Source organism: Heterodontus francisci, chromosome 31 (assembly GCF_036365525.1).
Source record: "Heterodontus francisci isolate sHetFra1 chromosome 31, sHetFra1.hap1, whole genome shotgun sequence".
NCBI classification, from domain to species: Eukaryota; Metazoa; Chordata; class Chondrichthyes; order Heterodontiformes; family Heterodontidae; genus Heterodontus; species Heterodontus francisci.
Window position 1 is genome coordinate 34,869,656 of NC_090401.1, and position 13,598 is coordinate 34,883,253.

At 41.6% G+C, this 13,598-nt stretch overlaps 1 pseudogene; it reads right to left on the reverse strand.

Moving 5' to 3' along the window:
• The window catches only part of LOC137347039 (UDP-glucose 4-epimerase-like), a 30,090-nt pseudogene extending 19,549 nt beyond the window's left edge, over positions 1 to 10,541 (reverse strand).
• Between the last annotated feature and the right edge of the window lie 3,057 nt (positions 10,542 to 13,598).

Here is a 13,598-nt window from a genome sequence, read left to right on the forward strand (position 1 = left end):
CTACATTAATTTACTTTTTTGCAACATCACTGTAGAAGCAGAAGAGGCTTAAGGAAACCCAGTGACATACAACAATTTCAATAGATTGAATCATGTAGAATTAGTGGGAGGCAGTGGCATAGTGCTAATGATACTGGACTAGGAATCCAGAGGACATGGGTTCAAATCCCACCATGGTAGCTGGTGAATTTAAATTCAATTAATAAATTATGGTGACCACCAAACTACCATTGATTGTTGTTTTAAAAAAAAAAAATCTGCTTCACTAGTATCCTTCAGGGGAGGAAATCTGCTGGCTTTAGCTGGTCTGGCAATGTAGTTGACTCTTAACAGCTCTCTGAAATAGTCTAGCATGCCACTCGGTTGTACCAAATCACTGTTCAATGAGGACTGTAGGGGAGCATGCCAGGAGCAGCACCAGGCATAACTAAATATGAGGTGCCAACCTGGTGAAACTACAGCACAGGACTACACGCATGCCAGATAGTGGAAGCAGCATGCTATAGACAGAGCTAAGCAATCCCACAACCAACAGATCAGATCAAAGCTCTCCCTCCCTGCTGCATGGTGGTGGACAATTAAACAACTAACTGGAGGAGGAGGCTCCAAAGATATCCCCATGTTCAGTGATGGGGGGAGCCCAGCATGTCAGTGTGAAAGAAAAGGCTGAAACATTTGCATCTATCTTCAGCCAGAAGGGCTGAATGGATGATCCATCTTGGCTTCCTCCTGAAGTCCACAGCATCATAGATGGCAGTCCTCAGCCAATTTGATTCACTCCACGTGATATCAAGAAACAGCTGAAGGCATTGGATACCGCAAAGGCTATGGCCCTGACAACATCCCGGCTGTAGTACCAAAGACATGATCATCAGAACTAGCCGTGCCCTTAGCCAAGCTCTTCCAGCACAGCTACACCACTTGCATCTACCTGACAATGTGGAAAATTGCCAGGGTATGTCCTGTCCACAAAAAGCAGGACAAATCCTATCTAGCCAATTACCGCCACATCAGTCTACTCTCAATCATCAGGAAGGTGTTGTCAAAAGTGCTATCAAGTGACACTTACACAGCAATAATCTGCTCACTGATGCTTAGTTTGGGTTCCATCAGGTCTACTCACTTCAGACCTCATTACAGTCTTGGTCCAAACATGGATGAAAGATCTGAATTCCAGAGATGAGGTGAGACTGAGTGTCCTATATTGAAATCAATGGAAATCAGAGGGAAAATTCTCCACTGGTTGGAGTCATACCTAGCACAAAGGAAGATGGTTGTGGTTACTGGAGAGCAATCATCTCAGCCCCAGGACATCACTGCATGAGCTCCTCAGGGTAGTGTCCTAGGCCCAACCATCTTCAACTGCTTCCCTCCAACATAAGTTCAGAAGTGAGGATGTTCACTGATGATTGCATGGTGTTCAGTATCATTTGAAACTCCTCAGATACTGATGCAGTCCATGCCAACATACAGCAAGACCTGGATAACATTCAGGCTTGGGTTGATAAGCAAGTAACATTCATGCCACATAAGTGCCAGACACTGGCCAACTCCAAGAAGAGAGAATCTAACCATCTCTCCTTGATATCCAATAGCATTACCATTGTTCAATCCCTCACTATCAACATCCTATGGGTTCCATTGGCCAGAAACCTAATTGGACCAGCCATATAAATACTGTGGCTACAAGAGCACATCAGAGGCTGGGAATTCTGTGGCGAGTAACTCGCCTTCTGACTCCCCAAAGCCTGTCAACCATCTACAAAGCACAAGTCAGGAGTGTGATGGAATACTCTCCACATCGGTGCAGCTCCAACAACATTCAAGAAGCTCAACACCATCCAAGACAAAGCAGGCCACTTGATTGACACCCCATCCACCACCTTCAACATTCATTCCCTCCACCACCAGCACATTAGGGCAGCAGTGTGTACCATCTACAAGATGCATGGCAGCAACTCACCAAGGCTCTTTCAACAGTACCTGCCAAACCGGCAACCTCTAACACCTAGAAGGACAAGGGCAGCAAACACATGGGAACACCACCACCTGCAAGTTCCCCTCCAAGTCACACCTTCTTAACGTGGAACTATATCACTGTTCCTTCGCTGTCGCTGGGTCAAAATCCTGGAACTCCCTCCCTAACTGCACTGTGGGTATGCCTACACCACATGGACTGCAGTGGTTCAAGAAGGCAGCTCACCACCACCTGCTCAACGGCAATTAGGGATGGGCAGTAAATGCTGGCCTGGCCAACAATGCTCACATCCCAAGAAAAAAATTACAAAAATAGTAGATTATAAATATTTGGATTCAGATTTGTACCTCTTTGAAGAGATTATGTAGAGCAGATTTATCTAGCAGATTGATTTCTCGGAAGATTATGTCTGTTCCAGTAATCTCACTCACAAGGCGAATACTTTCAGGAACTCCATCCTCACCTGGATTACAAAAGAAGATCAGGTAACCTTTCCTAGTTACATAATCAGATCATCCTCAGCGTGTGAGGTCAATCCCTGGATGGAACAGCAAGTTTATCAAGTAAGTAGCTGGCAGAAGTCGGATTGCTAACTGTGATTGGTTGTATTCCTGGTGGGTTAGATCACATGATGATTCATTGCATAAGGATTGATCACATGATGATTGATCATGTGGTGGCTGATCACATGATGACTGCCCACAGTTTGCAATTGTTATTGCTTTTAACTTATAAAAGATGGAGCCCCTGTAGTTGAATGTCTTTGCACACACAGCCATATCCAGCAAGAGTTAATGTTCTTTGGAGCAGGAAAATGATAAAGTGGAAAAATGCTAATTTGAACCCATGATTTATATTGTTATGAACAGAAAGCAATTGTTATCTTACTTGAAACTGTACACATGCTGCATATGTAATCAGGATCCTATTTTTTTTAAAAAGCAGGTATGCAGCACCTGTACTACCCACGCAGATTCTCGTCATCCTTCACATAGAAGACCTGTCCAAATATAGGATTTCTTTTTTAAATAAGTGGGCTAGATTTTGCAAGAGCATGTCCCATTAGTTAGAATAGTTAGTTTAGGTTTTTAAATTTTCTGCCCACAAAGTTGCTGGAAGTGAGGTAATAACAGTGCAATGAGGTCAGCAGGGCATCTGGGACCTTGGTGAACAATGGGACAGATAATGCAAGAGCAAAATACTGAGGATGCTGGAAATCTGAAATTAAAAACAGAAAATGCTGGAAATATTCAGCAGGTCAGGTGGCATCTGTGGAGAGAGAAACAGTTAACGTTTCAGGTCAAAGACCCTTCTGAACAAATACTGTTTCTCCTTAACCAATTAGTTTAAGAATTGAGAAATAAACAAAGGAAAAACTAAGACGGGTGAATTCAATGTCAAGTCAGGTACAGAAGGAGAAATAAAAAGAGGGAAAGAAATATTGGATTGAAAGAGAAGGAAAACAGGGTGGCACAGTGGCGCAGTGGTTAGCACCGCAGCCTCACAGCTCCAGGGACCTGGGTTCAATTCTGGGTACTACCTGTGCAGAGTTTGCAAGTTCTCCCTGTGACTGCATGGGTTTTCGCCGGGTGCTCCGGTTTCCTCCCACCGCCAAAGACTTGCAGGTGATAGGTAAATTGGCCATTGTAAATTGCCCCTAGTGTAGGTAGGTGGTAGGGAATATGGGATTACTGTAGGGTTAGTATAAATGGGTGGTTCTTGGTTGGCACAGGCTCAGTGGGCCGAAGGGCCTGTTTCAGTGCTATATCTCTGAATAAAAATAAATAAAAAATAGAAAAGGAAAGAAAATTGGCATTTTTACTATCTCCTAAAATAATTCACAACCTGAAATAATAAAGCTCTACAGTTATAATTGCTTACATTTTGGGGAAAAGAGGTTGATTGGCAGTCATTAACAATTATCACGTTGTTAAAAGGATACTTGCACTGTTAATTACTAGTCAAGTTTCTGTGGTGTGTTCAATGGGAAATTAATGTACAAAAACAGCAACTTCATGAAAATCTTGGGGAGGTTTAGGGCGAAATGTTGCTTTCGCTAAGCTAATGGCAAAGCGGCTCAAATTGACCAACATGTGGCAATTTGTAATTCACCAGGTATCTCCTCCTCGCTACAAGTTGCTGGCCAACCTCAGTATCAATCACAGTGTGTGACATTCAAACACTTATTTTTTTCACCAAAATCTGGTCCATTAGCTCTAGCCATTCATTACACTTACACTTGCCCACAGACTTTCTAGGGCTTTTGCACTGGAACTTACAGTGGTTAGAGAGCCAAGAGAGTGCAGCGTCCTCTACAGGTGATCTAGGACCTGTGTGAACAGGGCAAGCAACTGTGTATCTCCTTACCCAATCAGATTGAACAATCCTTACTGAGGTGTGCAGAATCTGAACCAGGAAGTATAAATTAGAATATTTCATTCAATGCCAAATCATGTACAGAAAGCAAAATAAAGAGAGGGGAAGAAAAATAGGATTAAGAGATCGAAGTAAAAGAGAAAGAAAGAAAAAGCTGAAGAATTTTTTAAAAAATCTCCAACAATAATTAAAACCTGAAGGAATGAGACACCACACTTTAAAAGTTCATTTTCAGTGCCAGAGAGGTTGTTTGGCATAATTAAGACTTAACACGACATTAAAAATGTGCTTACACATGAATGGACAAACCCTGACTCTCTCTGGTGTGTTCAGTGGGTATTTATCACCTAACTACTACAACCGCAAGCTGTTACATGTGTTTTAATGGTGAAGCTTACAGTACAGTGAGATACCAGTGTGGCAAAGCTTCCGAATGAGCAGGGCAACTCGAACAGCAACTTCCTGATTTCCATGTTTAACTGTGCATGTGGGGTTGCCAGAAATTGCCATCTGATTTACTCTTTAATAACAATGAGCACTGATAGCTTCACCAAAATCCAGGCCATTATGTGTGAATAACAGGTGGATAGTTACAAAAAAATTAAAATAACACAATTTTATCTTGATATATAAAAATGTTTGTATTGAATACAAAAATTCATGGTTATTACAATATGCAGAACCATCGTGCTATAATTGGTAAGAAACTAGAATCTATCAAAAGCTGTATAATGTGTGCATTTTTCTGGTTTTTGTGTTCCATCGCTTATCTAGAGTGTTTCACAAATATCTGTATAGAAAAAACATTAAGGTTTTTTTTTTGATTTTATATAGATAGATAGGCAGGGGTACTGTAAGTTTGTATATTTAGTGTTGATCATTTATATTGAAAACCAATAATAGTATCGATGAAAGTTAATGGACTGATAATGTCCTGGTTCCAACTTTTTGCCCTTTCTGAGTATAGGTCATCAGGAATGATTTCCATGCCAGCAAACTTTTGAATTTATGAGAAATCCCCTTACTTAGCACTTATTTCTTTAAGCAATCTCATGTAAATGCTGTCTGGATCAGCAGGTTGATGTGATTTAAGACCTTTCATTCTCTTCTTTTAGCGGCAGTCTTTTAACTCCGAATGTAACTCAATAAAGATTTTACTACTGCTTCTGCAGTTATCCATAGTTTTCTTTTCCACTGACCTTTCAGCTGCTCCAACAGTACCTTTTGTCACCTTAAGCTGAATGTGATACCTCTCCCTATTCCTCAGAGAGTTGTTTACTTTTACTCCATATAAGTTCTTCTGCTTAAGTCTTTGGTCATTGTACATGGTCACTTGGCCACCTTGACTTGGATTTACCAAGCGCTTTTCTTTGACAGGGTAGAGGACTGGCAGGAAGAGCTGTATCGGAACAATGGGTTATCTTTAAGGAAGAGATGTTGCAGGTACAGGCTAGGAACATTCCAACAAGGGCGAAAGGTAGGGGAACTAAGAACAGAGCTCCTTGGTTGACGAGGAAGATAGAGATGATGATGAAACAAAAAAAGAGGGTGTATGATGCATGTCAGGTGAACTCATCAAGTGAGAACAGGCCATATACAATAAGCTGAGAGGGGAGGTGAAGAGCAACATAAGACTGGAAAAGAGAGAATATGAAAACAGAATAGCATTCAGAATAAAAGAGAACCCAAAGATCTTCTACTGGTATGTAAATAGTAAGTAAGTAGCAAGATGAGGAGTGTGGCCTATTAGGAACAGAGAGTGTAATATATGCTTAGAGGCACAGGGCAAGGCTAATATACTTAATGAGTACTTTGTATCTGTGTTCACTTAGGAAATGTAGGCTGACATGGACTTCCAGAAGGTATTTGATACAGTGCCACACAACAGACTTGTGTGCAAGGTTATATATAGCTCATGAAATAAATGGAACAATAGCAACATGGATACGAATTGGCTGTGACAGGAAACAGAGAGTAGTGATTAATGGATGTTTTTCTGGCTGGAGGAAGGTTTGTAGTGAGTTCCCCAGGGATCAGTGTTGTAACCCTTGCTCTTCCCGATATATATTAATGACCTAGACCCTGGAGTACAGGGCACAATTTCAAAGTTTTCAGATGATACAAAATTTGGAAGCATTGTGAACTGTGAGGAGGATAGTGTAGAACTTCAAAAGGACATAGACAGGTTGGTGGAATGGGCAGACAAGTGGCAGATGAAGTTCAATGCAGAGAAATGTGAAGTGATTCATTTTGGTAGGAAGAACATGGAGAGACAATATAAGATAAAGGGTACAACTCTAAAGGGAGGTGCAGGAGCAGAGGGACATGGGTGTATATGTGCATAAATTATTGATGGTGGCAGGACAGGTTGAGAGTGTGGTTAATAAAGCATACAGTATACTAGGCTTCATTGTACATAGAGTACAAGAGCAAGGAGGTTATGTTGAACTTGTATAAGACACTAGTTTGGCCTCAACTGGAGTATTGTGTCCAGTTCTGGGCACCGCACTTTAGGAAAGATGGAGGGCACCGGAGGAAGTACAGAAAATATTAATGAGAATGATTCCAGGGATGAGGAACTTCAATTATGAAGATAGCTTGGAGACGTTGGGACTGTTTTCCTTAAAGAGAAGGCTGAGAGGTGATTTGACAGAGACATTCAAAATCATGAGGGGTCTGGACAGAGTAGATAGGGAGAAACTGTTCCCACTCATGAAAGGATTGAGAACGAGAGGGCACAGATTTAAAGTAATTGGCAAAAGAAGCAAAGGTGACAATTTGGTCATAAGAATAGAAAAGCAGAATATTTTTTAAAAGGTGTGAAACATCTAAGTGTCGATGTTCAAGGATACTTGGATGTGCTTGTAAAAGGAACACAGAAAGTCAACATGCAGGTACAGCAAGCAATTAGGAAGGCAAATGGCATGTTGGCCTTCATTGCAAGGGGATTGGAGTACAGGAATAAGGAAGTATTGCAATAATGTCATGGAAGTTTTTTTTCTCTATTTTTAAAACTAAGGGGGTCTGTACCTTTAAGACTAAGAATTGTTTTGTCTCTCTGGGGAACAGTGTGTGTGTGCAAACTGCACATTTCTCCGAGGTAACAGCAGGAGAGGAGGTCACGTGCTGTATTGTAACTTTTGATTGTGTGTAAAGACTGGCTATAACTGGTTTGAACTGGAGACTTGTGAAGCATGTTCACTGAAGTAAGAAAAATCTATATTGAGCTGCAGACTGTGTTATTGCCGAAGGAGAAAAAAATGCTGGAAGAGAACATTTGTATTGTTGGAGGTAGCAAATTCCTTTTTTACTTCCAATCTAAGAAGTTTTTGCTTCAGGATTGACACTCTGTTGCCTGTTGTGTTTTCTGGAATTCTCAGTAAAGTTTCTACTGACAGACTGTCAATTTAAAAATCCAAATAGACCTGTTGCTATACTCCTTGTTGAAAGAACTGAGTGATGCCTGCTCCAGCTGAAGAACGTTTGAACGCCTATCCATTATAGACTGTCAAATTCGCCTGGAGACTTCATGTGGCATCTGACTGTTTGGCTCTGGGACACCTCATGGCTCCAGGAATGTAACCCACAAAGACTTACAACCCAGTTATTTATTTATTCTTAAGAAACAGCTAATTTTAAAACACTTTTTTATAAACGGGTTAACCGTTGGTTTTTGAATGTATGTGTGTGTGCATTAGGGTTGGGAGAAATAAGTTATAAAGTTTTTAGATTGTTACAACCAGGTGAGAAAGGGGTCTCGGGGTTCCTTCTCAACCTTTTCCTGGTTTGACTAACAGGGTTTAATTTTTAAAATACTGTTTTTAGCTTCCCCTCAGTGAATCTTTGTTCACTGCTCTCCAATTGTAATGGCAAAGAAATCAACCAGACAGGTTTTCTTAGACTTAAACAAGAAAGGTGTGCGTTTATTAATCTTAAAACTCTAATTCAGTTAAAACTACTAACAATACGTGACGCGACCACGCTAGCATGCACACACGATAAACACATGCAGATAGAGACAGAAAAGGAGAAAGAATCAAGGGGAAAGGTTTGAAGCAATAGCTGAAGTTCATTTACTGCCTTTTGAGTTTGATGTAAAGTTTTTGATTGCGGTTCGATCTAGCCGTCTTGTTGGGGCCCAGTACACTCTTTCAAACTTGTTTCGATGGTTTTCTGTCTTCTTGAAATTCAGTTGCAGTCTCTTCTTTTTGTGAGAGAGAGAGTAAACGAGAAAGGGAGTTGCAGTCTGATCTCAACCTGTTCTGTGAACACAATTCAAACCAAACCGGGGCCAGCAGGCCAGTCATGTAACTAGCTCTTTTTTTTCGGGACAACCTGCCCGGTGAGGTTTTGTGGATTCTTTCAATCTTAATAGACATCCTCAGTAGGGGACTGGAATGCTGACTTTCACACATTCCGTGTCTGGTGATCAAAATCCATTTGGATTAATTGAATCAGGGAGCAGTTCCATTGTCTTCTCCAGGTAACTGTCTCTTAGAATGCAAATGTTTCCAGCCACTGTCCTGTTAGAATGTGGGTGCAGCCATGTTTTCAATCCAGTAAGAGTTTAAAAATTAATGTTCCGTATGATGAAATTAATATGCCTCATTCTTGGCAGGGTGGTTTTCATCACAAGATATAGGTTTATCTTAATAGTGTTTAAGATTTAGTTTATTAATAAATAGTTAATTTGTTGTTGTTTAAAGGTACCTGGTTTGATCTGTTTTATTCTGGGGGGGTGTTAATAAAGGGTTTAATTTGGCTAAATTTCTGGTTGGTGGGAAAACTTTAATAATATGCTGAGACCTGTGGAGTAAGGGACTGAATTGATAGTGCATTGCTCGTGCCTCGGTCGTAACAATAATTGTACAGGGTTTTGTTGAGACCACATCTGGACTACTGTGTGCAGTTTTGGCTTCCACATTTAAGAAAGGATATACTTGCATTGGAGGCTGTACAGTGAAGTTTCACTAGAATGGTCCCTGGGGTGAGGGGCAAAGTAAACTGGGCCTGTATTCTCTGGAGTTTAGAAGAATGAGAAGCGATCTCATTGAAACATATAAGATTCTAAAGAGACTGAATAGGGTAGACACAGAGATTATTTCTGCTGGTCAGTGAATCTAAAACACCAGAGGACAGTCTCCAGGATAAGGGGCTGATCATTTAGGACTCAGATGAGAAATTATTTCACTCAAAGGGTTGTGAATCTTTGAAATTCTCTACCCCAGAGGGTTGTGGATCTTCATTGTTGAATACATTTAAGGCTGGGTTAGACAGATTTTTAGTCTCTTAGGGAATCAAGGGATATGATGAGCAGGTGGGAAAGTGGAGTTGAATCCAAGATCAACCATGATCGTTTTGACTGACGGAGCAGGCTCGATTGGCCATATGGTCTACTCCTCCTCCTATTTCTTGTGTTCTTGTGACATAAGGAAAAGCTTTTTCACGCAGCGAGTGGTTCAGGTCTGGAATGCAGTGCCTGAGAGTGTGGTGGAGGCAGGTTCAATAGAGGCATTTTAAAGGTAATTAGATAGTTATCTGAAAAGGAGGAATGTGCAGGGTTATGGGGAGAAAACGGGGGCGTAGCACTAGGTGAATTGCTCATTCGGAGAGCCAGTGCAGACATTATGGCCTCCTTCTCTGCTGTAATAATTCTGTGATTCTGATAACCTGTCTAGTCTGTAGCATCCATGACTATGCAATACTGGGGCAGAAGATTAAACAGAAAGCAGCACAGTACTGGGAATAGAGGAATCCTAGCACCTCAGTGATCACAATTGTGCAAACAAATGGCATACAACAATCTTGTAGAAAGAAATACAAAATCTGTTTTTTTTTTACCTCGGATTGCATTGTGAAAGTTGTCAATGACAACTGGAATGTAACCTGCTTTAATGAGCTCAATCACACAGTGGCTACCGATGTAACCAGCTCCACCTGTCATCAGGATCTTCTCAGTTGCCATACTGTAAGAAATGAAAATGATTCAGAATTACTATGATGCTTTCAATATTCAACTATAGCAAACATTATCTCAGTAATACAATGCCAACTGTTAGCTTTCTCTATGATTTGTTTTGTTTTGATTTCTGCTAATACGAACATACGAATTAGTTGCTGTGCTATTCAGACAAAAGCAGTTGAGATTGAAAACCTTGGCAAGCTGAAGTGCCTGAGTGAGCACCATCGTGCCAAGAAGCCATCACCTGCTTCACCAAACAATGCCCGCCACCTTCAACCACCATTGTCGGGCGGCACAGTGGCGCAGTGGTTAGCACCGCAGCCTCACAGCTCCAGCGACCCGGGTTCAATTCTGGGTACTGCCTGTGTGGAGTTTGCAAGTTCTCCCTGTGTCTGCGTGGGTTTCCTCCCACATGCCAAAGACTTGCAGGTTGATAGGTAAATTGGCCATTATAAATTGCCCCTAGTATAGGTAGGTGGTAGGGAAATATAGGGACAGGTGGGGATGTGGTAGGAATATGGAATTAGTGTAGGATTAGTATAAATGGGTGGTTGATGGTCGGCACAGACTCACTGTTTCAGTGCTGCATCTCTAAATCTAAAAAAAAAATCTAAAAAAACTCTGCTGCCCATATCCCAACTCACAACAAGCCCCGTTTCCCCATCAGCTACTTTCCACACTGGCTGATGGAGGATCCCATCCGAAAGAACATGCCTTTCTTCAGAGATGCCAATCAACTAGCTGAGCATTTCAAGCAACCTTTTAATCCCATTTACTCGTTTTGTATCCCTATTGTTTCCTAGTTCAGTTCTAAATCAGATGAACAGTGTTCCTAAACGCTGGAAAAGATGGAGTGAGACATCCTTCCAGCTGACCTCAAAGGGCAAGTAACATCTAAAGAGTTTAGACAATCAATGTAACGCATACAAAACAGCACTGGATTCAAACTGAAAGGAATCTCAGACATTCAAACTTTACCAAGTTTACAGCAGCCAGACTAATGTGAAGTTCCATTCCTACATATTTCCTTAAGTTATCACGCTTGCCCTTCTCTAACGGTCCTTTCAAATCTACATTCATGCAGACACTTCCTGATTATAAACTCTAGGATGGTATCTTTTGCACTGTGCAGGAATCCTGACGACCACAACCAGGGGGCACCAGCGCTGCGGGACACAGCGAGCCGGGCGCTATCGACCCAGGGGCTGCTCTGTAGCGTTACCCTACACCGGGTCCGATACCTGAAGACCGGGATCCGGCCCCAGCACTGGTCCTGGAGAGTACGCTGCGGTGTCCTGGCATTGACTCCTTTACCTGCTGCTGTCGGCTTCACTGGTGCAGAGACCTGAGCAAATTCAGAGGGAGAAATTGTGTGAAATTCCTCTTGGGACCTTTCTCCGACCTCCAAAGGCACTGAGCTCAAATAGACAACAATGACATAAATCACTAGTTCCAGTTAATCCACCTCGTTTCTATGACGCGTGATGTTTTCCACCCCCAGGATTTTGTCCAGCCTCCTGGTGAAGCCTTGCAGCAAATCCCCACTTACCACATGTACTGGCGACCTATTCCAAAGGTTCACACCCATGTGTGAGAAATAAGTAATTCCTGGCATCTACCCTAACTATAGTTTTATAAGACAGAACATATATAATTAGACAAAGCATCACAATTTACAATGCAGGTTTTAGTAACTTGCATGATACCCACTCGCTCTCGCCTGAATCAGCTTTACATTTATTAGTAACTTCTGTTAATTTGGTAGGTGGAATTCCCGAAAAACATCAACAAGTGTTGTCCTGGTCCTTTGTTCATGCCCTGTCCTCTTTTCCGCCCCATAATTCCTCCTGATGGTACACTTAGCGATTTTTCTAACCTCCTTGGGTCCCTTCCAAAACCAATCTTGATTTTGGTTGACTCTTGCTGCACTGCACCATTTAGTTAAGGCCACCATTAAGTTTTATTTCCGAGCCCATGCTCCTGCCCTGGGTTTCTTCATATCAGTGATCTCCTTATTAGTTATACACATTCTTTTTGAAAATACTTCCACTTGACTTTCATGAACCTCCTTCAGAGCTTATGCTCATAATGCTCATCACTTCCAGCTCTTTTAATGGCTGAATCACGACACCATGATCTCCAGACTCTTAAATGGAGACATGAAAATCTTCCTGCATCCATTTCAAGGTACGGTATCTTCCTTACTTTCAAATCTAACCAAAAGCTGTTACTCAGGATGTGGACAATGCTGGCAAGACAGCATTTATTACCCATCTCCAGTCGCCCTGAAAAGGTGATAGTGGGCCTTCTCTTGAAACACTATAGTCTTTCTGCGAATGGAGGCCCCACATGGTGTTTGGTAGCGACATCCAGGATATTGACCCAATAACAACAAAAGGACAGCAACATATGTACAAATCAGGACAGTGTGAGGCATGGAGGAGAGCTTAGAGGTCATCATGTTTCCCACAACAATGTTCCCCTTGGCCTTCTCTGTGGTAGAGGTCACAGGGGAGAAGGATAATATTGAAGTAACCTGTTCTCAACTGTTAAAGCTGCCTTCAAGAAGCTCAGTTTCTCTTTTGTGACAAACTCTTTTTTGCTGAGCTGCTCTTAGTGCTGTGTAAAGTCCAAATCCACCCAAGACATAAATATTGCTCCCATATCTACAGGAAGGTTTTTAGCACCTCTCTTGGATAAGGACCTTGTTGTTGAGCCCTCTCACATGTACCCATGCCAGTCATAACTTTTTTGCCCTATTCTGTTTTATGGTATTATTATGATCAATCTTCCTCTTAACTTTCCCTTCTGGTTGAATTTTAATCTCCAAATTCGCCATCCTGAACAATCTTCCTTTCTTTTATTCCACTGTGCTGAAATTAAGACTCATCACATAACCTTCCACTGACCTCAAAACTTTGGAAGTATTTACCTCTCTCAGCCTTTCTTTCCTTCAATAGACTTCAGGCTTTTAAGCCCAAGTATCTCATCACTGGTCTGGATTTATATTTTCTACTTTTACTTTTAACCACAGTGGTGTTCTGTATTTGGGCTTTGGCCTTCACCTTGGTTTCTGAATTGTTTTTTAGTTGACATAATCAGTTAGTCTACTTGACTTATCACACAAGAATGATGGCAGATATCTTACGAAAGCAGGAGAGAAGAAAAATCTGGCTGTTGGGCTAGGGAATAGCAAGTGAATTGTAATATGTGAAATGCAAGATTGTGCATATTGGAGCAGGAAATATGTACATGCTGAAAGTCTGTGTACCATTAACAAAG